Genomic DNA, 21,963 nt, shown 5'->3' with positions numbered 1-21,963 from the left:
ACAGAAACAAGTATAATTCTGCGTTTATTCTATCATCTATATTCTGCAGTAACATTTCATAGTTTTCTTCATCAGGTCTTGTACATTTTTATTAAGTTTAGTCCTAGAGTGTTTTTTGCTAAAACAAATTATTTGCTATTGTGAACAGGATTTTTTAATTTTTATTGCATTTCCACCAATTCATTGCTTATGTATAGGAAATTTAAAAATGTTTTTCCAGTTTGCAGGAAGCTCCTTTGTCTGCCTCTTGTCTACAGTGGAAACTCCTGTGACTAACTTCTGAGCTATGCTTGATTGGATCAAGTTAAAGAAAAAGTGAGGCACTTCTCCAGGAAGACAAGCAAATTTCTTTTTGTGGTTGGACTTATAAAATGTTGGAATAGTAAGTCTGTCTTTGTCCACTCTGGCTGCTATAACAAAATACTATGAACCAGGTAGCTTATAAACAACAGAAACTTCTCACAGTTCTGGAACCTGGGAAGTCCAACAACAAGACAAGATTAGGTGTCTGATAAGGGCCTGCTTCCTCATAAATGGCACCTTCTTGCTGTGACCTCACATAATATAAGAGATGAGGAGTCTCTCTTGGCCCTCTTTTATAATGTCACGAATCCACTCAAAGACCTCACTTTCTAGTACCATCACCCCTGGGGGCTAGGATTTCAACATATGAATTTGGTGGGGGAGTGGGACACAGATATTCAGATAATAGCAAAGTCTTAATTCATTAATATGTAATTTTTCGCCTGGTGCAGTGGCTCACACCTGTAATTCCAACACTTCCAGAGGCTGAGGCAGGTGGATCACTTAAGCCCAGGAGTTCGAGATCAGTCTGGGTAAAATGGCAAAACCCCATGTCTACAAAAAATACAAAAATTAGTCAGGCATGGTGGTGCCCCTGGAGTCCTTCCTGAGGTAGGAAGATCACCTGAGTCCAGGAGGTGGAGGTTGCATTGAATCATGATCGTGCCACTGCACTCCAGTCTGGAAGACAGAGCAAGGCTGTCTAAAAAAAAAAGGAAAAAAAAAGTGTGTAGCACCCCATTAGTTAAAAAATAAATAAATATATAAAATATGTAATCTTCTCCCCGAAACTGTTACCAAAAATGTTCTGTTGACTTATCCTGTTATATCAGGCAATATTCACAATTCAGTCCAATTCCATAACCTTAAAAAACACGTTTATTGATTTTTTTTTTTTTTTTTAATTTTATGAGACAGGATCTTGCTCAGTCTCCCAGGCTGGAGTGCAGTGGCAGGATCACGGTTCACTACAGCCTCAACATCCTGGCTCAGCCTTCCAAGTAGCTGGGACTACAGCTGCATGTCACCTCGCCCAGCTAATTTTATTTTATTTTTTGTAGAGACAGGGATCTCACCATGTTGCTCAGGCTGGTCTCGAACCCATGAGCTCAAGTGATCTTCCTGCCTTGGCCTTCCAAAGTGCTGGGACTACTGACATGAATCACCACGACTGGCCAAAAACCACTTTTTTTTTTTTTTTTTTTTTTTTTTTTTTGAGACAGAGTCTCGCTCTGTCGCCCAGGCTGGAGTGCAGTGGCCGGATCTCAGCTCACTGCAAGCTCCGCCTCCTGGGTTTACGCCTTTCTCCTGCCTCAGCCTCCCGAATAGCTGGGACTACAGGCGCCCGCCACCTCGCCTGGCTAGTTTTTTGTATTTTTTAGTAGAGACGGGGTTTCACCGTGTTAGCCAGGATGGTCTCGATCTCCTGACCTCGTGATCCGCCCATCTCGGCCTCCCAAAGTGCCGGGATTACAGACTTGAGCCACCGCGCCCGGCCAAAAACCACTTTTATTGTTAAAAGTTTTAAACACACGAAGGTAGAAAGAATGTTATAATGAACCTCTATGTACCTATCACTCAGCTTTAACAATTATCAACTCTGCCTGGTGCCGTGGCTCATGCCTGTAATCCCAGCACTTTGGGAGGAAGAGGTGGGTGGATCACGAGTTCAGGAGTTCAAGACCAGCCTGGTGGTGGCTCATGCCTGTAATCCCAGCACTTTGGGAGGAAGAGGCGGGTGGATCACCAGGTCAGGAGTTCAAGACCAGCCTGGCCAAGATGGTGAAACCCTGTCTCTACTAAAAATACAAAAAAATTAGCTGGATGCAGTGGCAAGCGCCTGTAATCCCAATTACTCGGGAGGCTGAGGCAGGAGAATCGCTTGAACTCAGGGGGCGAGGTTGGAGTGAGCTGAGATCGTGCAACTGCACTCCAGCCTGGGTGACAGAGTAAGACTCCATTTCAGAAAAAAAATAAAAAATTATCAACTCATTGCTATTTTTGTTTCAATGCTCCACATATTCCCCACCACATACACCCTTATTCTCTGCCACTTGAATCATTTCCAAAACTTTGTGATGGCGTGGGTTTCCTTACCCACTGGGGCAACTAGCCTCTTTTCACAATGTCTATTTGATCATGAGGACAGTCACATATTATTATGCCATATAATAGGAATACCTTGGTCCCACCCCTCCTTTCTTTTTTGTTCATTTCTTTCTCTACTGAGTGGCAGCAAGCCTGAGGCACTGGATATTGTGCTACTTTTTTAGTTTAGCAATCTATAGATGACACTATGAACAGATCCTGACTTGGTAGATGGGTTCATTTGAACACCTCCTAGTTAAATAGCAAGGGGGAGGGGACAAACTGAATGCCAAACATCCCCATTCCCATCCTGCACATCAGAAGGGGGAAGAGATGATTGACACTACTATGAGCTCTGTGTGCTACCTCCCACCTCCTTGAGTTAGATTTATAGAAGCCTTACAAAGAGATTATTGGACTCAAAGATGTCAGTTTTCTGAAAATAGAATATAAAAGTACTCAGTGCCATTTTTATTCTCAGCTGTAAGTTCTGTCAGGAAATATGTGGAAGACAAGAAAGATACTGCTTGACACATCTATCACCATGTTACACATATAAACTCAAGAAATGCAGGAAATGGCTCCATTGCTGCACTGCTGTTCTGCCTTGCAAGAGAGCTCTGGCACAGAATGTGGGTCCAGAGACCTGGCTCTGCTTGCAGTAGCTCCCCCTTGCCCTATTTCATTCTGCAGGGCCACCAAGGCCCTGGGACACTGCAAGTGCTAAAGCTACAGACCGTTTGGTTGCAACGTGGAGTCCCTCAGGTGTATAGACTCTCTCTTTTTTTTTTTTGGAGGCAAAGTTTCGCTCTTGTTGCCCTGGCAGGAACACAATGACACGATCTCAGCTCGCTGCAACCTCTGCCTCCTGGGTTCAACCAATTCCCCTGCCTCAGCCTCACAAGTAGCAGGGATTACAGGTGTCCGCCACGATGCCCAACTAATTTTTGTATATTTAGTAAAGATAGGGTTTCACCATGTTGACCAGGCTGGTCTTGAACTCCTGACCTCAGATGATCCACCCGCCTCGGTCTCCCAAAATGCTGGGATTACAGGCGTGAGTCACTGCGCCTGGGCTAGACTCTCTTTTTAAAGATTAACTGGAGATCATCATGGCGGATGGGAGGCAGAACTAGACTGCAGCTCTGACTCTGAGGGACACAGTGGTGTGCGGAGGCTCGCACCATGAATTTTAGCTTCAGATCAACTGTAAGAACAGACCACTAATCTTGAGAGGACCCACAGACCCTCTGACAGAAGCAGACTGCTCCTTCAGTACCCGGGAGACACCCAAAATATTGTGAGAGCCCAAACTACAAAAGTGGGAAAAGTAGATCCTCCTGTCCCAAACACACACCCTCTCTGGAGAAATTGATGGACTGTTTGCAGGAGAAGTTTCTGCTCTTACCTGGAGCTGAGTCAATTAGAGAGCCCAGTGAAATACAGGCATAGAGGAAGCAGCAGGAAAGGCCCTGGGAACTTGCTGGGTCCCCAGCATGCCATTCCTGCCTGAAACCACAGGGATCTATCAGGAGAGTGGGCAGAAGAGTGAGGGACAACACCACAGGGAGAACGAAGTGTCCAGCTGAACTTTGTGACAATTCGAGCCTGGTGAGAAGCCTCCTGGCCAGAACTCAGGGGAGGGCGCAGATCGGTGTGCAGACTCCACAGACGGGGGAAGAACTAAAGCCCTTTTCTTTTGCAGCTGGGAGGAGGGTAGCCTGGGGCAAGTTCTCAAGCCCGGCTCACCCACTGCCCAGAAATAGACTTGAAGCTATTAGGGGGTGCATAGTGGGAGTGAGACTAGCTCTTCAGTTTGTGTGGGAAGTGGGTAAGGCCTGTGACTGTGCTTTCCCCCACTTCTCTGACAAACTGCATGACTCAGCAGAGGCAGCTATAATCCTCCTAGGTACACAACACCATTGACCTGGGAACCTTACCCCATCCCCCACAGCAGCCACAGCAAGACCCGCCCAAGAATAGTCTGAGCTCAGACACACCTAGCCCTGCCCCCACCTGATGGGCCTTCCCTATCCACTCTGGTAGCTGAAGACAAAGGGCATATAATCTTGGGAGTTCAAGGGTCCCACCCACCACTGGTTCCTCTCCATACTACCATAGTTGGTGTTTTCTGGAAAGCACCACCTCCTGGCAGGAGGCCAACCAGCACAAAAATAGAGCATTAAATCACCAAAGCTAAGAACCCTCACAGAGCCCACTGCGCTCCCCTGCCACTTCCACCAGAACAGGCACTGGCATCTACTCTGTGCAGACAACTCCCAGTACCAGCCCAGAGCCGGGTAGACGTGCTGGGTGGCTAGACCCAGAAGAGAGACAATCATCACTGCAGTTTGGCTCACAGGAAGCCACATCCATAGGAGAAGGGGAAAGTACTACATCAAGGGAACAACACCCCGTGGTTCACAGGAAGCCACATCCATAGAAAAAGGGGAGATCCGTGGGACAAAAGAATCTGAACAACAGGCTTCAGCCTTCGACCCTCCCTCTGACAGAACCTATCCAAATGAGAAGGAACCAGAAAACCAACCCTGGTAATATGACAAAAAAAAAAAAAAAAAAAGGCTCGGCCGGGCGCGGTGGCTCAAGCCTGTAATCCCAGCACTTTGGGAGGCCGAGGCGGGCGGATCACAAGGTCAGGAGATCGAGACCACAGTGAAACCCCGTCTCTACTAAAAATACAAAAAATTAGCCGGGCGTGGTGGCGGGCGCCTGTAGTCCTAGCTACTCAGGAGGCTGAGGCAGGAGAATGGCGTGAACCCAGGAGGCGGAGCTTGCAGTGAGCCGAGATCGCGCCACTGCACTCCAGCCTGGGCAACAGCGTGAGACTCCGTCTCAAAAAAAAAAAAAAAAAAAAAAAAAAAAGGCTCTTTAACACCCCCCAAATAATCATAGTAGCTCACCAGCAGTAGATCCAAACCAAGAAAAGAGCCCTGATTTACCGAAAAAGAATACAGGAGCTTAGTTATTAAGCTAATCAGGGAGGCACCAGAGAAAGGTGAAGCCCAGGGCAAAGAAATCCAGAAAACAGTACAAGAAGTGAAGAGAGAAATATTCAGGGAAATAGACAGCATAAAGAAAAAACAATCAAAACTTCAGGAAACACTGGACACACTTATAGAACTGCAAAATGCTCTGGAAAGTCTCAGCAACAGAATTGAACAAGTAGAAGAAAGAAATTCAGAGTTCGAAGACAAGGTCTAACAAAGACAAAGAAAAAAGAATAAGAAAACATGAGGCTGGGCACAGTGGCTCACGCCTGTAATCCCAACACTTTGGGAGAGGTCACAAGGTCAGGAGATTGAGACCAGCCTGGCCAACAGGGTGAAACCCCATCTCTACTAAAGATACAAAAATTAGCTGAGTGTGATGGTGCGTGCCTGTAATCCCAGCTACTCAGGAGGCTGAGGCAGGAGAATCGTTTGAACCAGGGTGTCGGAGGTTGCAGTGAGCCGAGATGGTGCCATTGCACTCCAGCCTGGCGACAGAGTGAGACTCCATCTCAAAAAAAAAAAAAAAGAAAGAAGAAAATATGAACAAAACCTCCAAGAAGTCTGGGATTATGTGAAATGACCAAACCTAAGAATAATTGGTGTTTTGAGACTAGCCTGGCCAACATGGTGAAACCCTGTCTCTACTAAAAGTACACAAAATTAGCCGGGCGTGGTGGCACGTGCCTGTAGTCCCAGCTACTCAGGAGGCTGAGGTAGAAGAATTGCTTGAACCCGGGAGGCAGAGGTTGCAGTGAGTTGAGACTGTGCCACTGCACAACAGCCTGGGTGACAGAGCGAGACTCTGTCTCAAAAAAAAAAAAAAAAAAAAAGAATAATCGGTGTTGCTGAAGAAGAAAATTCTAAAACCTTGGAAAATATATTTGGGGGAATAATTTAGGAAAAGTTCTCCAAACTTGCTAGAGACCTAGACATCCAAAAACAAGAAGCACAAAGAACACCTAAGAAATTCATCACAAAAAGAACATCACCTAGGCACACTGTCATCAGGTTGTCATCAGGTTATCTAAAGTTAATACAAAGGAAAAAATCGTAAGAGCTGTGAGACAGAAGCACCAGGTAACCTATAAAGGAAAACCTATCAGATTCACAGCAGATTTCTCAGCAGAAACCCTACAAACTAGAAGGGTTTGGGGCCCTATCTTCGGATTCCTCAAACAAAACAATTATCAGCCAAGAATTTTGTATCTAGCAAAACTAAGCATCGCATATGATAGAAAGATACAGTCTAGGCCGGGCGCGGTGGCTCAAGCCTGTAATCCCAGCACTTTGGGAGGCCGAGACGGGCGGATCACAAGGTCAGGAGATCGAGACCATCCTGGCTAACACGGTGAGACCCCATCTCTACTAAAAAATCCAAAAACGTAGCCGGGCTAGGTGGCGGGCGCCTGTAGTCCCAGCTGCTTGGAAGGCTGAGGCAGGAGAATGGCATAAACCCAGGAGGCGGAGCTTGCAGTGAGCTGAGATCCGGCCACTGCACTCCAGCCTGGGCGACAGAGCGAGACTCTGTCTCAAAAAAAAAAAAAAAAAAAAAAAAAAATACAGTCTATTTCATACAAACAAATGCTAAGATAATTTGCCCCTACCAAGCCACCACTACAAGAACTGCTAAAAGGAGCTCTGTATCTTAAAACAGGCCAGGGGCAGTGGCTCATGCCTGTAATCCCAGGACTTTGGGAGGCCAAGGAGGGTGAATCACCTGAGGTCAGGAGTTCAAGACTAGCCTGGGCAACATGGTGAAACCCCATCTCTACTAAAAATACAAAAATTAGCCAGGTGTGGTGGTGGGCCCCTGTAATTCCAGCTACTTGGGAGTCTGAGGCAGGAGAATAACTGGAACCTGGGAGGCAGAGGTTGCAGTGAACCAAGATTGCACCATTGTACTCCAGTCTGGGAGACAGATTGAAACTCTGTCTCAAAAAAAAAAAAAAAAAAAAAAAAAAAAATCTTAAAACAAATCCTGGAAACACATCAAAACACAACCTCTTTAAAGCACAAATCACACAGGACCTATAAAACAAAAATACAAGTTAAAAAGCAAAAACCAATACCAAAAAACCCAAGGTACACAGGCAACAAACAGCACAATGAATGCAATGGTACCTCACATTTCAATATTAACATTGAATGTAAATGGCCTAAATGCTCCACTTAAAAGATATAGAACTGCAGAATGGATGAGAACTCACCAACCATCTGCTGCCTTTAGTAGACTCACCTAACACATAAGGACTCACATAAACTTAGAGTAAAGGGATGGAAAAAGGGATTTCTTGCAAGTGGACACCCAAAGCAAGCAGGGGTAGCTATTCTTACGTCAGACAAAACAAACTTTAAAGCAATAGCAGTTAAAAGAGACAAAGAGGGACATTATATAATGGTAAAAGGCCTTGTCCAAAAGGAAAATATCACAATCCTAAACATATATGCACCTAACAGTGGAACTCCCAAATTTATAAAACAATTATTAATAGACCTAAGAAATGAGATAGACAGCAACACAATAATAGTGGAGGACTTCAGTACTCCACTGACAGCACTAGATGGGTCATCAAGACAGAAAGTCAACAAAGAAACAGTGAATTTAAACTATACCTTGGAACAAATGGACTGATCAGATATATATAGAACATTTCATCCAACAATCAGAGAATACACATTCTATTCAACAGCACATGGAACTTTCTCCAAGATAGACCATATGATAGGCCATAAAATGAGCCTCAATAAATTTAAGAAATTGAAATTATATCAAGCACTCTTTCAGACCACGGTGGAATAAAACTGGAAATCATCTCTAAAAGGAACCTTCAAAACCATGCAAATACATGGGAATTAAATAACCTGCTCCTGAACGAGCATTGGGTCAAAAATGAAATCAAGATGGAAATTAAAAAATTCTTCAAACTGAGTGACAATAATGATACAACCTATCAAAACCTCTGGGATACAGCAAAGGCAGTGCTAAGAGGAAAGTTCATAGCCCTAAATGCTTACATCAAAAAGACTGAATGAGCACAAACTGACATTCTAAGGTCATACCTCAAGGAACTAGAGAAACAAGAACAAACCAAACCCAAACCCAGCAGAAGAAAGGAAATAATCAAGATCAGAGTAGAACTAAATGAAATTGAAACAAAAAAATTGCAAAAGCTAAATGAAACAAAAAACTGGTTATTTGAAAAGATAAATAAGGCCGGGCGCGGTGGCTCAAGCCTGTAATCCCAGCACTTTGGGAGGCCGAGACGGGCAGATCACGAGGTCAGGAGATCGAGACCATCCTGGCTAACACGGTGAAACCCCGTCTCTACTAAAAAATACAAAAAAACTAGCCGGGCGAGGTGGCGGGTGCCTGTAGTCCCAGCTACTCGAGAGGCTGAGGCAGGAGAATGGCGTAAACCCGGGAGGCGGAGCTTGCAGTGAGCTGAGATCCGGCCACTGCACTCCAGCCTGGGCCACAAAACGAGACTCCGTCTCAAAAAAAAAAAAAAGAAAAGATAAATAAAATTGATAGAGTGTTAACAAGCTTAACCAAGAAAAGAGAGAAAATCCACCAAATAACCTCATTAAGAAATGAAACAGGAGATATTACAATGTACACCACTAAAATACAAAAGAGCATTCAAGGCTACTATGAACACCTTTACACACGTAAACTAGAAAACCTAGAAAAGATGGATAAATTCCTGGAAAAGTACAACCCTCCTAGCTTAAATCAGGAAGAATTAGATGTCCTGAACAGACCAATAACAAGCAGCAAGATTGAAATGGTAATTTAATAATTACCAACAAAGAAAAAGTTCAGGACCAGATGAATTCACAGCAGAATTCTACCAGATATTCAAAGAAGAATTGGTACCAATCCTGTTGACACTATTCCACAAGATAGAGAAAGAAGGAACCTTCCCTAGTTCATTCTATGAAGCCAGCATCACCCTAATACCAAAATCAGGAAAGGACATAATCAAAAAAGAAAACTACAGACTGATAACCTTGATGAACATAGATGCTAAAATCTTTTTTTTTTTTTTTTTTTTTTTTGAGACGGAGTCTCGCTCTGTCACCCAGGCTGGAGTGCAGTGGCCGGATTTCAGCTCACTGCAAGCTCCGCCTCCCGGGTTTACGCCATTCTCCTGCCTCAGCCTCCGGAGTAGCTGGGACTACAGGCGCCCGCCACCTCGCCCGGCTAGTTTTTTGTATTTTTTTAGTAGAGACGGGGTTTCACTGTGTTAGCCAGGATGGTCTCGATCTCCTGACCTTGTGATCCGCCCGTCTCGGCCTCCCAAAGTGCTGGGATTACAGGCTTGAGCCACCGCGCCCGGCCGATGCTAAAATCTTTAACAAAATACTAGCTAACTGAATCCAACAACACATAAAAAAGATAATCCACTATAATCAAGTGGGTTTCTTACCAGGGATGCAGGGATGGTTTAACATATGCAAGTCAACAAATGTGATACACCACATAAACATAATTAAAAACAAAAATCACATGATCATCTCAATACATGCAGAAAAAGCATTTGACAAAATCCAGAATCCCTTTATGATTAAAACCCTCAGCAAAATCAGCATACAAGGGACATACCTTAATGTAATAAAAGCCATCTATGACATACCCACAACCAACATAATACTGAATGGGGAAAAGTTTAAAGTATTCCCTCTAAGAATGGGAACAAGACAAGGATGCTCACTCTCACCACTCCTCTCCAATACAGTACTAGAAGTCCTAGCCAGAGCAATCAGACAAGAGAAAGAAATAAAGGGCATCCAAATTGGTAAAGAGGAAGTCAAATTGTCCCTGTTTGCTGACAATATGATCTTTGACCTTGCAAACCCCAAGGAGTCTTCCAGAAAACTCCTAGAACTGATAGAAGAATTCAGCAAAGTTTCCGGATATGAGATTAATGTACACAAATTAGCAGCTCTTCTATACACCAACAGCAACCAAGTGGAAAGTCAAATCAAGAACTCACCCCTGGCCGGGCGCAGTGGCTCAAGCCTGTAATCCCAGCACTTTGGGAGGCCGAGATGGGCAGATCACGAGGTCAGTAGATCGAGACCATCCTGGCTAACATGGTGAAACCCCCTCTCTACTAAAAAAATACAAAAAACTAGCCGGGCATGGTGACAGACGCCTGTAGTCCCAGCTACTCCGGAGGCTGAGGCAGGAGAATGGCGTGAACCCGGGAGGCAGAGCTTGCAGTGAGCTGAGATCCAGCCACTGCACTCCAGCCTGGGCGACAGAGCGGGACTCTGTTTCAAAGAAAAAAAAAAAAAAAAAAGAACTCACTCCTTTAGAATGGCTGCAAAAAAAGAAAAATAAAATAAGATATACCTAACAAATGAGTCGAAAGTCCTCTACAAGGGAAACAAAACACTGCTGAAATAAATCATAGACAACACAAACAAATGGAAACATGTCCCATGCTCATGGATGGGTAGAATAAATATTGTAAAAATGACCATACTACCAAAAGCAATTTACGAATTCAACACAATCCCTGTTAAAATACCACCATCATTCTTCACAGAGTTAGAAAAAACAATTCTAAAATTCATATGGAACCAAAAAAGAGTCCGCATAGCCAAAGCAAGACTAAGCAAAAATAACAAATCTGGAGGCATCACACAACTGATTTCAAACTATACTATAAGGTTATTGTCACCAAAACAGTGTGGTACTGGTACAAAAATAGGCACATAGACCAATGGAACAGAATAGAGAACCCAGAAATAAACCCAAATACTTATAGCCAACTGATCTTCGACAAAGCACACAAAAACATAAAGTAGGGAAAGGACACCCTGTTCAACAAATGGTGCTGGGATAATTGGTTAGCCACATGTCTGAGAATGAAAATGGATCCTTATCTCTCACCTTATACAAAAATCAACTCAAGATGGATTAAGGGCTTAAACCTAAAACCTGAAACTATAAAAATTCTAGAAGATGACATTGGAAAAACCCTTGTAGACATTGGTTTAGGCAAGGATTTCATGACCAAAAGCACAAAAGGAAATGCAATAAAAACAAAGGGAAATAGCTGGGATGTAATTAAACTAAAGAGCTTTTACACAGCAAACAGAACAGTCATCAGAATAAACATACAACCCAGAGAGTGGGAGAAAATCTTCACAATCTCTACATCTGACAAAAGACTAATAACCAGAATCTACAACAAACTCAAATCAGTAAGAAAAAAAACAATTGCATCAAAAAATGGGCTAAGGACATGAATAGACTATTCTCAAAAGACGTAATAAAAACCATCTATGACAAACTCAAAGCCAACATAATATGCAAATGGCCAACAAACATATGAAAAAACGCTCAACATCACTAATGATCAGGGAAATGCAAATCAAAACCACAACGTGATGCCACCTGACTCCTGTAAGAATGGCCATGATAAAAAAATCAAGAAACGGTAGATGTTGGTGTGGATGCGGGGATCAGGGAACATGTCTACGCTGCTGGTGAGAATGTAAACTAGTCTAGCCATTGTGGAAAACAGTGTGGAGATTCCTTAAAGAACTAATAATAGAACTACCATTTGATCCAGCAATCCCACTAATGGGTATCTACCCAGAGGAAAGAAAGTCACTAATAGAAAAAGATATTTGCACATGCATGTTTATAGCAGCACAATTCACAATTGCAAAATCGTGGAACCAACCAAATTGCCCATCAATCAACAAGTGGATAAAGAAACTACGGTGTGTGTATATATACACACACACACACACACACATATATACACACACACATATATACACACACACACACATATACCACAAGCAAGGGTGCTAGTACAATTATTGGGATTGTATGGACACAGGGATTAACTTAGAGGAGTTCACACTAGCCAAATTTAGGACAATTTGGACCTCAAAAAAAAATATCTGCAATGTATTAAAACATAACACATATACAAATCCATGTGTTCTGCAAACAAAAAGTCATCTTTAGAGGTTTCTAGGATATCAACTAATTCTGAAAATTGATAAAGGAGGAGAATTAAGTACCTTCCTTTCCCATATGAACTATATTTCAGAGTAACCAAGATATAGGTGAGGAAATAATCTTACTGATGAAATAAATACAACTGGTAAATGTAGAAGGGATGATAGTATTAGAAAGATATGGCCAGGCACGGTGGCTCATGCCTGTAATCCCAAAATTTTGGGAGGCCAAGGAAAGTGGATTGCTTGAGATCAGGAGTTTGAGACCAGCTGGGATAACATGGCGAAAATCCCATAATAAAAAATTAGCTGGGCATGGTGGCACACACCTGTGGCCACAGCTACTTGGGAAGCTGAGGTGGGAGGATGACTGGAGGCCAGGAAGTTGAGGCTGCAGTGATCTGTGATCACAGCACTTACTCCAGCCTGGATGACAGAGCAAGACCCTGTCTCAAAAAATAAATAAAATAAAAGAAAGTATTAGAAAGATATCATTCTGGAGCTCCTAATTAATAAATTTAGGCAGAAAACATCCATTGGCTGTTGAAACCATTAGGTGATAGGTTGATGGGGAACTTTACAATGGGCAGATTACTTTGCAAATGCATAAATCTATTAATCAATCTTAACTCCACTAAAAGTTTAGAACCAGATATTATGCACTTTTTAATGTGATGCAGTAGCAAGTACCCAGCATCATATATTGTCCCTGAAGTTGAATCTCAACCTAATTGAGCTTCTAAGACTTAATAGTTTATGAAAAAATAAGGATGGAGGATAGAAAAACATGTTAATGACAACACAAGGATGCAATCAGTCAAATTCAGAATGTGGCAAATTCTATAGGGCAAATGTCCCAGGTTCTTCAACAAATGAAATTGAATAAAAAGGGGCACCACGATCAAGATAAAGAACATACCCATCATCCCCCAATCCTTTAATGACCCTTATAATCCCTCTATTCCACCCTTCCCCACATTTCCCCCACTTCTGTCTCCCCTCCCCTCCACACCCTTCCCCACATTTCCCCCACTTCTGTCTCCCCTCCCCTCCACACCCTTCTCCACATTTCCCCCACTTCTGTCTCCCCTCCCCTCCACACTGCTTCCCCACTCCAATTCAAGGTGATCACTGATCTGCTTTTGGCCACTATACGTTGCTTTAGATTTCCTAGAAATTTACATAAATGGAATCATGCAATATGTGTACTCTATTTTGTCTGACTTCTTCACTTGAGAATTTTGAGATTTATTCATGCTGTAGCATACTTATTCTTTTTATTGCTGAGTAGTATTTCACTGTATAGCTATACCACAGTTTGCTTATCCATTTACCTATTGGTAGACATTTGAGTTTTTTCCTAGTTTTTGGCTATTAAAAATAAAACTGCTAGGAACAACCAAAAAAAAAAAAAAAAAAAAATAAGAAAGAAAAGAAAAGAAAAAAGGGTGGAGGGAGAAGAAAGAACTATTACAGATTTAAAGACACTTAAGAAACATGTAAATATCAACCAAATGCAATATCTGGATCTTGTTTTACTTGTTTTTAGTACTGTTTAAACAAATCAACTGTACAAGGATATTTTTGAGACAACTGGGAAAATTATACACAGTCTAGGAATTTGAAGGAATTGTTAAATTTTAAATTTAAATTAAAAAAATTAAAATCCTAAATTTATTTTTTTTAAATTTATTTTTTGAGACAGAGTTGCGTTCTTGTTGCCCAAGCTGGAGTGCAATGGCACAATCTCAGCTCACTGCAACCTCAGCCTCCCAGATTCAAGTGATTCTCCTGCCTCAGCCTCCCAAGTAGCTGAGATTACAGGCATGTGCCACCACGCCCAGCTAATTTTTTTATATTTTTAGTAGAAACCGGGTTTCACCACATTAGCCAGGCTGATCTCAAACTCCTGACCTCAGGTGATCCACCCACCTCAGCCTCCCAAAGTGCTAGGATTACAGACGTGAGCCACCATGCCTGGCTCTAAATTTAAATTTAAAAATTAAAATTTAAATTCTTAAGGAATTGTTAAATTGTTAAATAAGGGATTGTTACTTTTTAAAAATGTGTTAACACTATTGTATCTATGTTTTACAAAAAGTCCTCATCTGTTAGAATTACAGTCTAAATGTACATGGCTGGAATTACATAACATTTGGGATTTGCTTTAACATCTAGCCCTTGGAAAAGACTGAATGGAGGAAATAAGCGAAATAAGAATGACAAAATACTGGTCATTGTTGAAGCTGAATGATGGATACATCAAGCTCATTATATCATTCTATGCATCACATTTCTATATTTTTGCTTGTGTTTGAAAATGTTTATAACAAAAAGTTAAAAAAAAAAAAAAAAGTCCTTGCTCAGCCACATGGTTTATCTTTCAGGGCTGACTCCCTTGTGGAAGTCAGGTGAGCAGTTGCCAGCACGGGTGCCAAAAGGTGTCTCAGAAGACTTTCCTCCTTATAATAAAAACTCTATCTACCACGTCTCCAAGCCACCCAAATAAACACACATTGGCTCTCCCCAATCTCCAGCTTGCTGATTTGAGAATACTGGGACTTCTTAGCCTCCGTAATTACATGAACCAATTCCCTACAACAAATCTCTTCTCATACCTAGAGGCACAATTGACACAAACAAAATTTTTAAAAAATAAGTCTCTTCATATATATATACACACACATATATATAGACACACACATACATGCACACATCCCGTTGGTTTCTGTTTCTCTGTAGGACCTAATACAGATTAACTTCTTTGTTAGGTATCCCTTTATTAGCTGGGCAGCTTAAGGGAACATCATTGTATCTGTCATAAATCTTTACGATTTCAGGTTGTTTCATTTTCCTTGTTTCCATAGGTTTGGATGTTGAATGTTTTTAAACCCCGACCCATACACTCAATTGAAAATAAGAATGAAAAATTAGTTCACATTAGAACAATAATCAGGTGAGAGTAGGGGAGAGGATGTTGAAACATGCCCCACTGAGAATGGCAAAGAAAGTTTCATGAGCGTGGCTGAATTCACGCTTTGTTGGGGTATCACCGAGAGGTCCATGTCCTTGTTGGGGAATTTTGGGATCTGAGACGCTCTTCCTCTGTGCCAGAAGCAGAACTGTGTTGTCATTATTCCTGGGCAGACAGGAAGATGAAAATTTCCTCCTCTCTTCTCAATTTTAATTTTAATTTTATTTATTTATTTATTTATTTATTTTGAGACGGAGTTTCGCTCTTGTTGCCCAGGCTGGAGTGCAATGGCGCGGCATCTCTGCTCACCACAACCTCCGCCTCTGGGATTCAAGCGATTCTCCTGCCTCAGCCACCCAAATAGCTGGGATTATAGGCATGCGCCACCACACCCGGCTCATTTTTTTTTTTTTTTTTGAGACGGAGTCTCAGGCTGTCGCCCAGGCTGGAGTGCAGTGGCCGGATCTCAGCTCATTGCAAGCTCCGCCTCCCGGGTTTGCGCCATTCTCCTGCCTCATCCTCCCCAGTAGCTGGGACTACAGGCGCCCGCCACCTCGCCCGGCTAGTTTTTTGTATTTTTTAGTAGAGACGGGGTTTCACTGTGTTAGCCAGGATGGTCTTGATCTCCTGACCTCGTGATCTGCCCGTCTCGGCCTCCCAAAGTGCTGGGATTACAGGCTTGAGCCACCGCGCCCGGCCCATTTTGTATTTTTAGTAGAGACCGGGTTTCTCCATGTTGGCTATATTGGTCTTGAACTCTGACCTCAGGTGATCCGCCCTCCTCCGCCTCTCAAAGTGCTGGGATTACAGGCCTGAGCCTCCGCTCCCAGCCTTATTTAGTTTTTTGAGATGGAATCTTGCTCTATTGCCCAGGATAGAGTGCGGTGGTGCCGTTTTGGCTCACTGCAACCTCCCCTTCCTGGGTTCAAGCAATTCTCGTGCCTCCGCTTCCTGAGTAGGTGGGATTACAGGCGCCTGCCATCACGCTCTGCTAATTTTTGTATTTTTAGTAGACATGGGGTTTCACCATTTTGGTCGGACTGGTCTCAAACTCCTGACCTCAAGTAATCCTCCTGCCAAAGTGCTGGGATTACAGGCGTGAGCCACCGCGCCCAGTGTCTCCCAATTTGCAATTAAGTGGAAGCACGAAATTATTTCTGGCCAACAAAAGTAAACAGAAGAGGCTGGGTGCAGTGGCTGACTCCTGCGATCCCAGCACTTTGGGAGGCTGAGGCGGGGGGATCACTTGAGACTCAGGAGTTCGACACCAGCCTGGCCAAGGTGGCGAAACATTGTCTCTACTAAAAACACAAAGATAATTAGCTGGGTGTGGTGGCACGCACCTGTAATCCCAGCTACTCGGGCAGCAGAATCATTTGAACCGGGAGGAGAAGGTTGCAGTGAACCAAGATGGCACAACTGCACTGCAGCCTGGGTGACAGAGCGAGACTCCTTATTTGGAAAAAAAAAAAAGGAAACAGGAGTAATATAAATTATACACCACTTCCGGGTTCCAGGCCTGGTCTTTTTTTTTTTTTTTTTTTTTTTTTGAGACAAGGTCTCCCTCTGTGTCCCCAGACTGGAGAGTAGTGGCGCAATCTCGGCTCACTGCAACCTCCTTCTCCCAGGTTCAAGCCATTCTCATGCCTCAGCCTCTCAACTAGCTGGGATTACAGGCACATGCCACCACGCCCGGCTAACTTCTGCATTTTTTGTAGAGACGGGGTTTCGCCGCCTTGGCCAGGCCGGTCTCCAACTCCTGACGTCAAGTGATCCGCCCACCTTGGCCTCCCAAAGTGCTGGGATTACAGGCGTGAGCCACCGGGTCCCCAGCTAGGCCTAGTTTTTAACTGAGTTCTTTAGTTCTCTTTGCCTGCCATGGTGACCTTGGATAACTCAACTTCCGGATGGTTTCGCTACTGGTTAGTTGCTTAAAGGACAGTTCACATCAGACTGCAGTGTGAATAAGAAACAAACTTTCATTGTGTTAAGCCATTGAGATTTATGGGTTATTTGCAATCTTAGCTAATGAATTACCTTGATAAATACACACTGTGGGGATAATGCTGTATTAACTCCTGCTTTGTGTAACCTCCTTAAGTATCCATATTTGCCATTAAGGAAGTTTTATATTCTGTAACTGTTGGTGGATTTCCATATATCATAACACCATCACTCAGTGTTGGCCATTTGGTAAACAAAATGTATCATGCAGCTTGATTAGTTTTGGTAGTTTATCAGATTTGTAGGAAACAATGGTTTCTCTTGTATTCAAAAGTAAAGAAACTCTGGTTCATAAGGTGGCAAACTCCCTTTTCAGAAACCTCACTGTGTGAACAACGGTGGAGTCTTCCAGTGCTTCCACTGCAGTAAGTCAGCATTAGCAATGTGACCTAAGTGTAATCTTCACCCTCCACTGCACTACACTCTCCTCACTTCCATGTGAGGGGAGCACTGAGACCACTGCGGTCTGATACTATATAAGTATCAACTGTTTCCAGCCATCACTGTAGACATATAATTTTTCTGCTTTTTGATATTTAAGATTATAGAGCAGGGAATATTAAGACCGTGCTTATTTTGCTTGTGAGTAGTATGATTTTCCAAAATCCCCAAATCATATTGGTTATTTTGAGACTTCAAATCCACTCCCATTCCCACTCCCTCCCCTATGTTGGCATACACTATTTTAGAAGCAGAACTTAAGTTTTAGAGGAGGCGCTGGCAATTTGGAATATGAAAGAATGTGGCTGGTTTTACCTTGGTTGTTCTTGAATGGCTATTCTTATCCGAGTGAGGCAAACCCAGCATGGGTAGGCACCCTGGAAGTGGACAAAATAAACCTGTGCTTGTGTCAATTTGTATCTCCTCATGCTGTTTCCTATATGTCTTCCTTGAGAAAAACTGAGAAAATTGACCGGACTCTTGTTTTGTTTTGTTTTTGAGACAGGGTCTTGCTCTGTCATCTAGGCTGGAGTGCAGTGGCACAATCTCGGCTCACTGCAGCCTTGACCTCTTGGGCTCAGGTGATCCTCCTGTCTCAGCCTCCTGAGTAGCTGGGACCACAGACACATGACACCATGCCCAGCTAATTTTTTGTTTTCTGTAGCGATGGGGTCTCCCGATGTCGCCCAGGCTGAGACTTTACAAAAAAAAAAGAAAAATATCTGGCCGGGTGCGGTGGCTCACGCCTGTATACCCAGCACCTTGGGAGGCCAAGGCGGGTGGCTCACTTGAGGTCAGGAGTTCGAGACCAGTCTGGCCAGCATCGTGAACCCTGTCTCTACTACAAATACAAAAATTAGGCATAGTGGCATGCACCAGTAATCCCAGCCACTTGGGAGGTTGAGGCAGGAGAATGACTTGAACCAGGGAGGCGTGGAGGTTGCAGTGAGCCATGATCGTGCCACTGGACTCCAGCCTGGGCAAGACTCCATCTCAAAAAAAAAAAAAGAAAAAATGTCTGGGGTCCCCGGCCTCATGACCACCTTGCTGCTCATCCTGCTCGCTGGCCCCCAAAAGGTTGCAGCCAAATGTGGTCTCTCCTTCGCCTGCCCCAAAGGATTCAAATGCTGTGGCAACAGCTGCTGCTAGGAAAATGTGTTCTTCCCTGGCCCCTTGAGGATCTTCATCATCATGTTCCTGATCATCCTGCCCCTCTTGTGCATCTGTGACTGGCTAAGCACTACTGTCCCAGCTGCAGAGACCCAGACCCAGATGCCCTGACGGATTGCCGGGGACCCCGGGAACTGCCCTCCATCATCCCCCTAGAGAGGGTCAGAGCATCCCTCTCTGCGCCCCCACCCTCCTACAGTGAGGTGATTCTGAAGCCTACCTGGGGCCCAACTTCCACAGAGCCACCCCCTCACTACGGCTTCAGGCCTGAAGAATATACCGGGGATTAGAGGGCCATTGACAACCCGGCCTTCTGAGTCACCTCCGGCCTAGAATCTTGCCATCAGCAACCTCCTCCCCAGTGCCTCCTGGATCAAGCTAGAGACTGCTGGCACCCCAGGAATGTCCCTGCCCATCCTGCCGTGTCTCTGTTCATTCTTGGATTTAACTTATGGCTTTTTCTGCCTCTGTTCCCAACCCAGCTGCCTCTGTTGTCCTGAGGGTCAGGCTGGAGTGACAGTATCTGCCCACCCCCCAACCCAAGAAAGAGGCTGCTGGAAGGAAAATGCCGACCATTGGAGGTGCCCAACAGCAGAATGGGCTACTCCGAGGGGTAGTAAAAGCCCCATTTCTGGAGTTATGCAAATCTTGACTGGACAGTTAGCTCTGAGATTTTATCAGGGCACTTCTATACCTGTGGGAGACTGGACTGGATGAGCTCTGAGCCAGCTTCCAATCTTACTTGAATAGAGAACTCACTGTACCCACCCCCAACACGTGGTAAACACACATCCTCACTGAAAACAAAAAAATCTTTGATCTATGTGAAATATTTTATAAACTATAAAGCCACTAAAAACACTAGCTCTTCCACTTTCAATGAATTGACTGTTAAACCTATGTAGAAAGTCACTTCATTCAGTTGCTTAAGTGTACATTTTGCAACTCTTCTTATCCTGAAGAGTATACTAGAAAGCTATATTGTTCAAGTTGCTCTGTGGTTGCTTTAATGCTCATACGAAAAAAATTTAATGACTAATATGAGCATTTGGTTAACACATTTTTTAAGACTTGAAATGTTGCTGCCATGTTCTATACCTGTGCTATTCAATATGGTAGCCACTAGCCACGTGTGACTATCGAGCCTCTGAATTGTGGCTTGTTTGATTAAATAATTGATTTTTAAATTTTATTTGATTTAAAAAATGTAAGTTTAAATAACCATGTAGATAACACAAATATAGAAGGCTTCTGTAGTATAAAAAGTACTATTGGATAGCACTATTCTACACAAAATCCTCATAAATATTAGTTATTATTTAGAACTATGCCATCTGATATGTAGCTGTTGGTTACATGTAGCCATTGAACACCTGAAATGTGGTTATTCTGAATTGAGAAATGCTGTCAATATAAAATACATTAGATTTCAAAGGCATAGCAAGAAAAAATGAAAATATGTAAAATGTCATAATAATTTTTATATTGATCATCATAGTAGGTAGAATAATGGCCCACTGAAGATCTCTATGTACACATCTTGAAAACCTGTGAATATGTTTCATATGTTACATGGCGAAGGGGAATTAAGGCTGTAGAAGGAATTAAGGTTGCTAATCAGCTGACCTTATAACAGTGAGAATATGCTGGATTATCTGGGTAGGCCCAATACAACTACAAGGGTCCTTAACAGTAGAAAAGGAGATGCGACTACAGAAAAAAGACATAGAGGCTGGCCATCATGGCTCACACCTGTAATCCCAATACTTTGGGAAGTCGAGGTGGAAGGATCACTTGAGCCCAGATGTTTGAGACCTTGTCTCTACAAAAAAATTTTTTTAATTAGTTAGGCGTGGGGCTGGGCGCAGTGGCTCACGCCTGTAACCCCAGTACTTTGGGAGGCTGAGGTGGGCGGATCGTGAGGTCAGGAGATCGAGACCATCATGGCTAACATGGTGAAACCCCATCCCTACTAAAAATACAAAAAATTGTAGTCCCAGCTCCTCAGGAGGCTGAGGCAGGAGAATGGCATGAACCCAGGAGGCGGAGCTTGCAGCGAGCCAAGATCATGCCACTGTCCTCCAGTCTGGGCAACAGAGCGAGACTCTGTCTCAAAAAAAAAAAAAAAATAGCTGGGCATGGTGGTGCCCACATGTAGTCCCAGCTTCTCAGCAGACTGAAGTGAGAGTATCACTTGAGCCCAGAAGGTTGAGGCTGCAGTGAGCCGTGATTGTGTCACTGCACTCCAGCCTGGGTGACAGGACAGACCCTGCCTCAAAAAAAGAAAAAAGATGCAGAGATGCAACATTATTGGCTTTGAAGATAGAAGAAGGGGGCCTCTAAGAAGCTGAAAAATACAAGGTAATATATTCTCCCCTAGAACTTTAGAATAGAATGCAGTCCTGCTAACACTTTGGTTTTTGCCCATTGAGCTCTTTATTGGACTTCTGACCTATATAAATATGAATGAACAAATGAATGGGCCATGCATGGTGGCTCATGCCTGTAATTCCAGCACTTTGGGAGGCCCAGGCAAGTGGATCACTTCAGACCAAAGAGTTTAAGACCAGCCTGGGCAACATGGTGAGATCTTGTCTCTACCAAAAAAAAAAAAAAAAAAAGAAAACATTAGCCAGGCATGGTGGCGCATGCCTATACTTGGGAGGCTTGAGACGGGAGGATCGCTTGAGCCTGGGAGATTGAGGCTGCAGTGAGCCATGATCATGCCATTGCACTCCAGCCTGGGCAACAGTGTGAGACCCTGTCTCCAAAACAACAAACTAAAATTAAAAAGCCCAAATAAATCAACAAAATAAATAAGTTTGTTTTAAGATACTGTTAGTAATTTGTTACAGCAGCAAATAGACGATGAATACGATAATATTAAATAATATCTTATATATAGTGACTTAAGTAAAATATAATGTTGAAGTTGATTTTACCTGTTTCTTTTTACTTTAAAAAATATGGCTATTGGGAGGCTGA

General features: G+C 43.3%; 1 pseudogene; it reads left to right on the top strand.

Moving 5' to 3' along the window:
• The first annotated feature begins 18,822 nt into the window (after window positions 1-18,822).
• Window positions 18,823-19,295, top strand: LOC126959154 (transmembrane protein 92-like; annotated as a pseudogene).
• The last annotated feature ends 2,668 nt before the right edge of the window (window positions 19,296-21,963 follow it).

Source organism: Macaca thibetana, chromosome 7, assembly GCF_024542745.1.
Source record: "Macaca thibetana thibetana isolate TM-01 chromosome 7, ASM2454274v1, whole genome shotgun sequence".
Taxonomy (NCBI): Eukaryota; Metazoa; Chordata; class Mammalia; order Primates; family Cercopithecidae; genus Macaca; species Macaca thibetana.
Note: the sequence above shows the minus strand (reverse complement) of the source record. Positions and strands in the feature narration are given on the sequence as shown.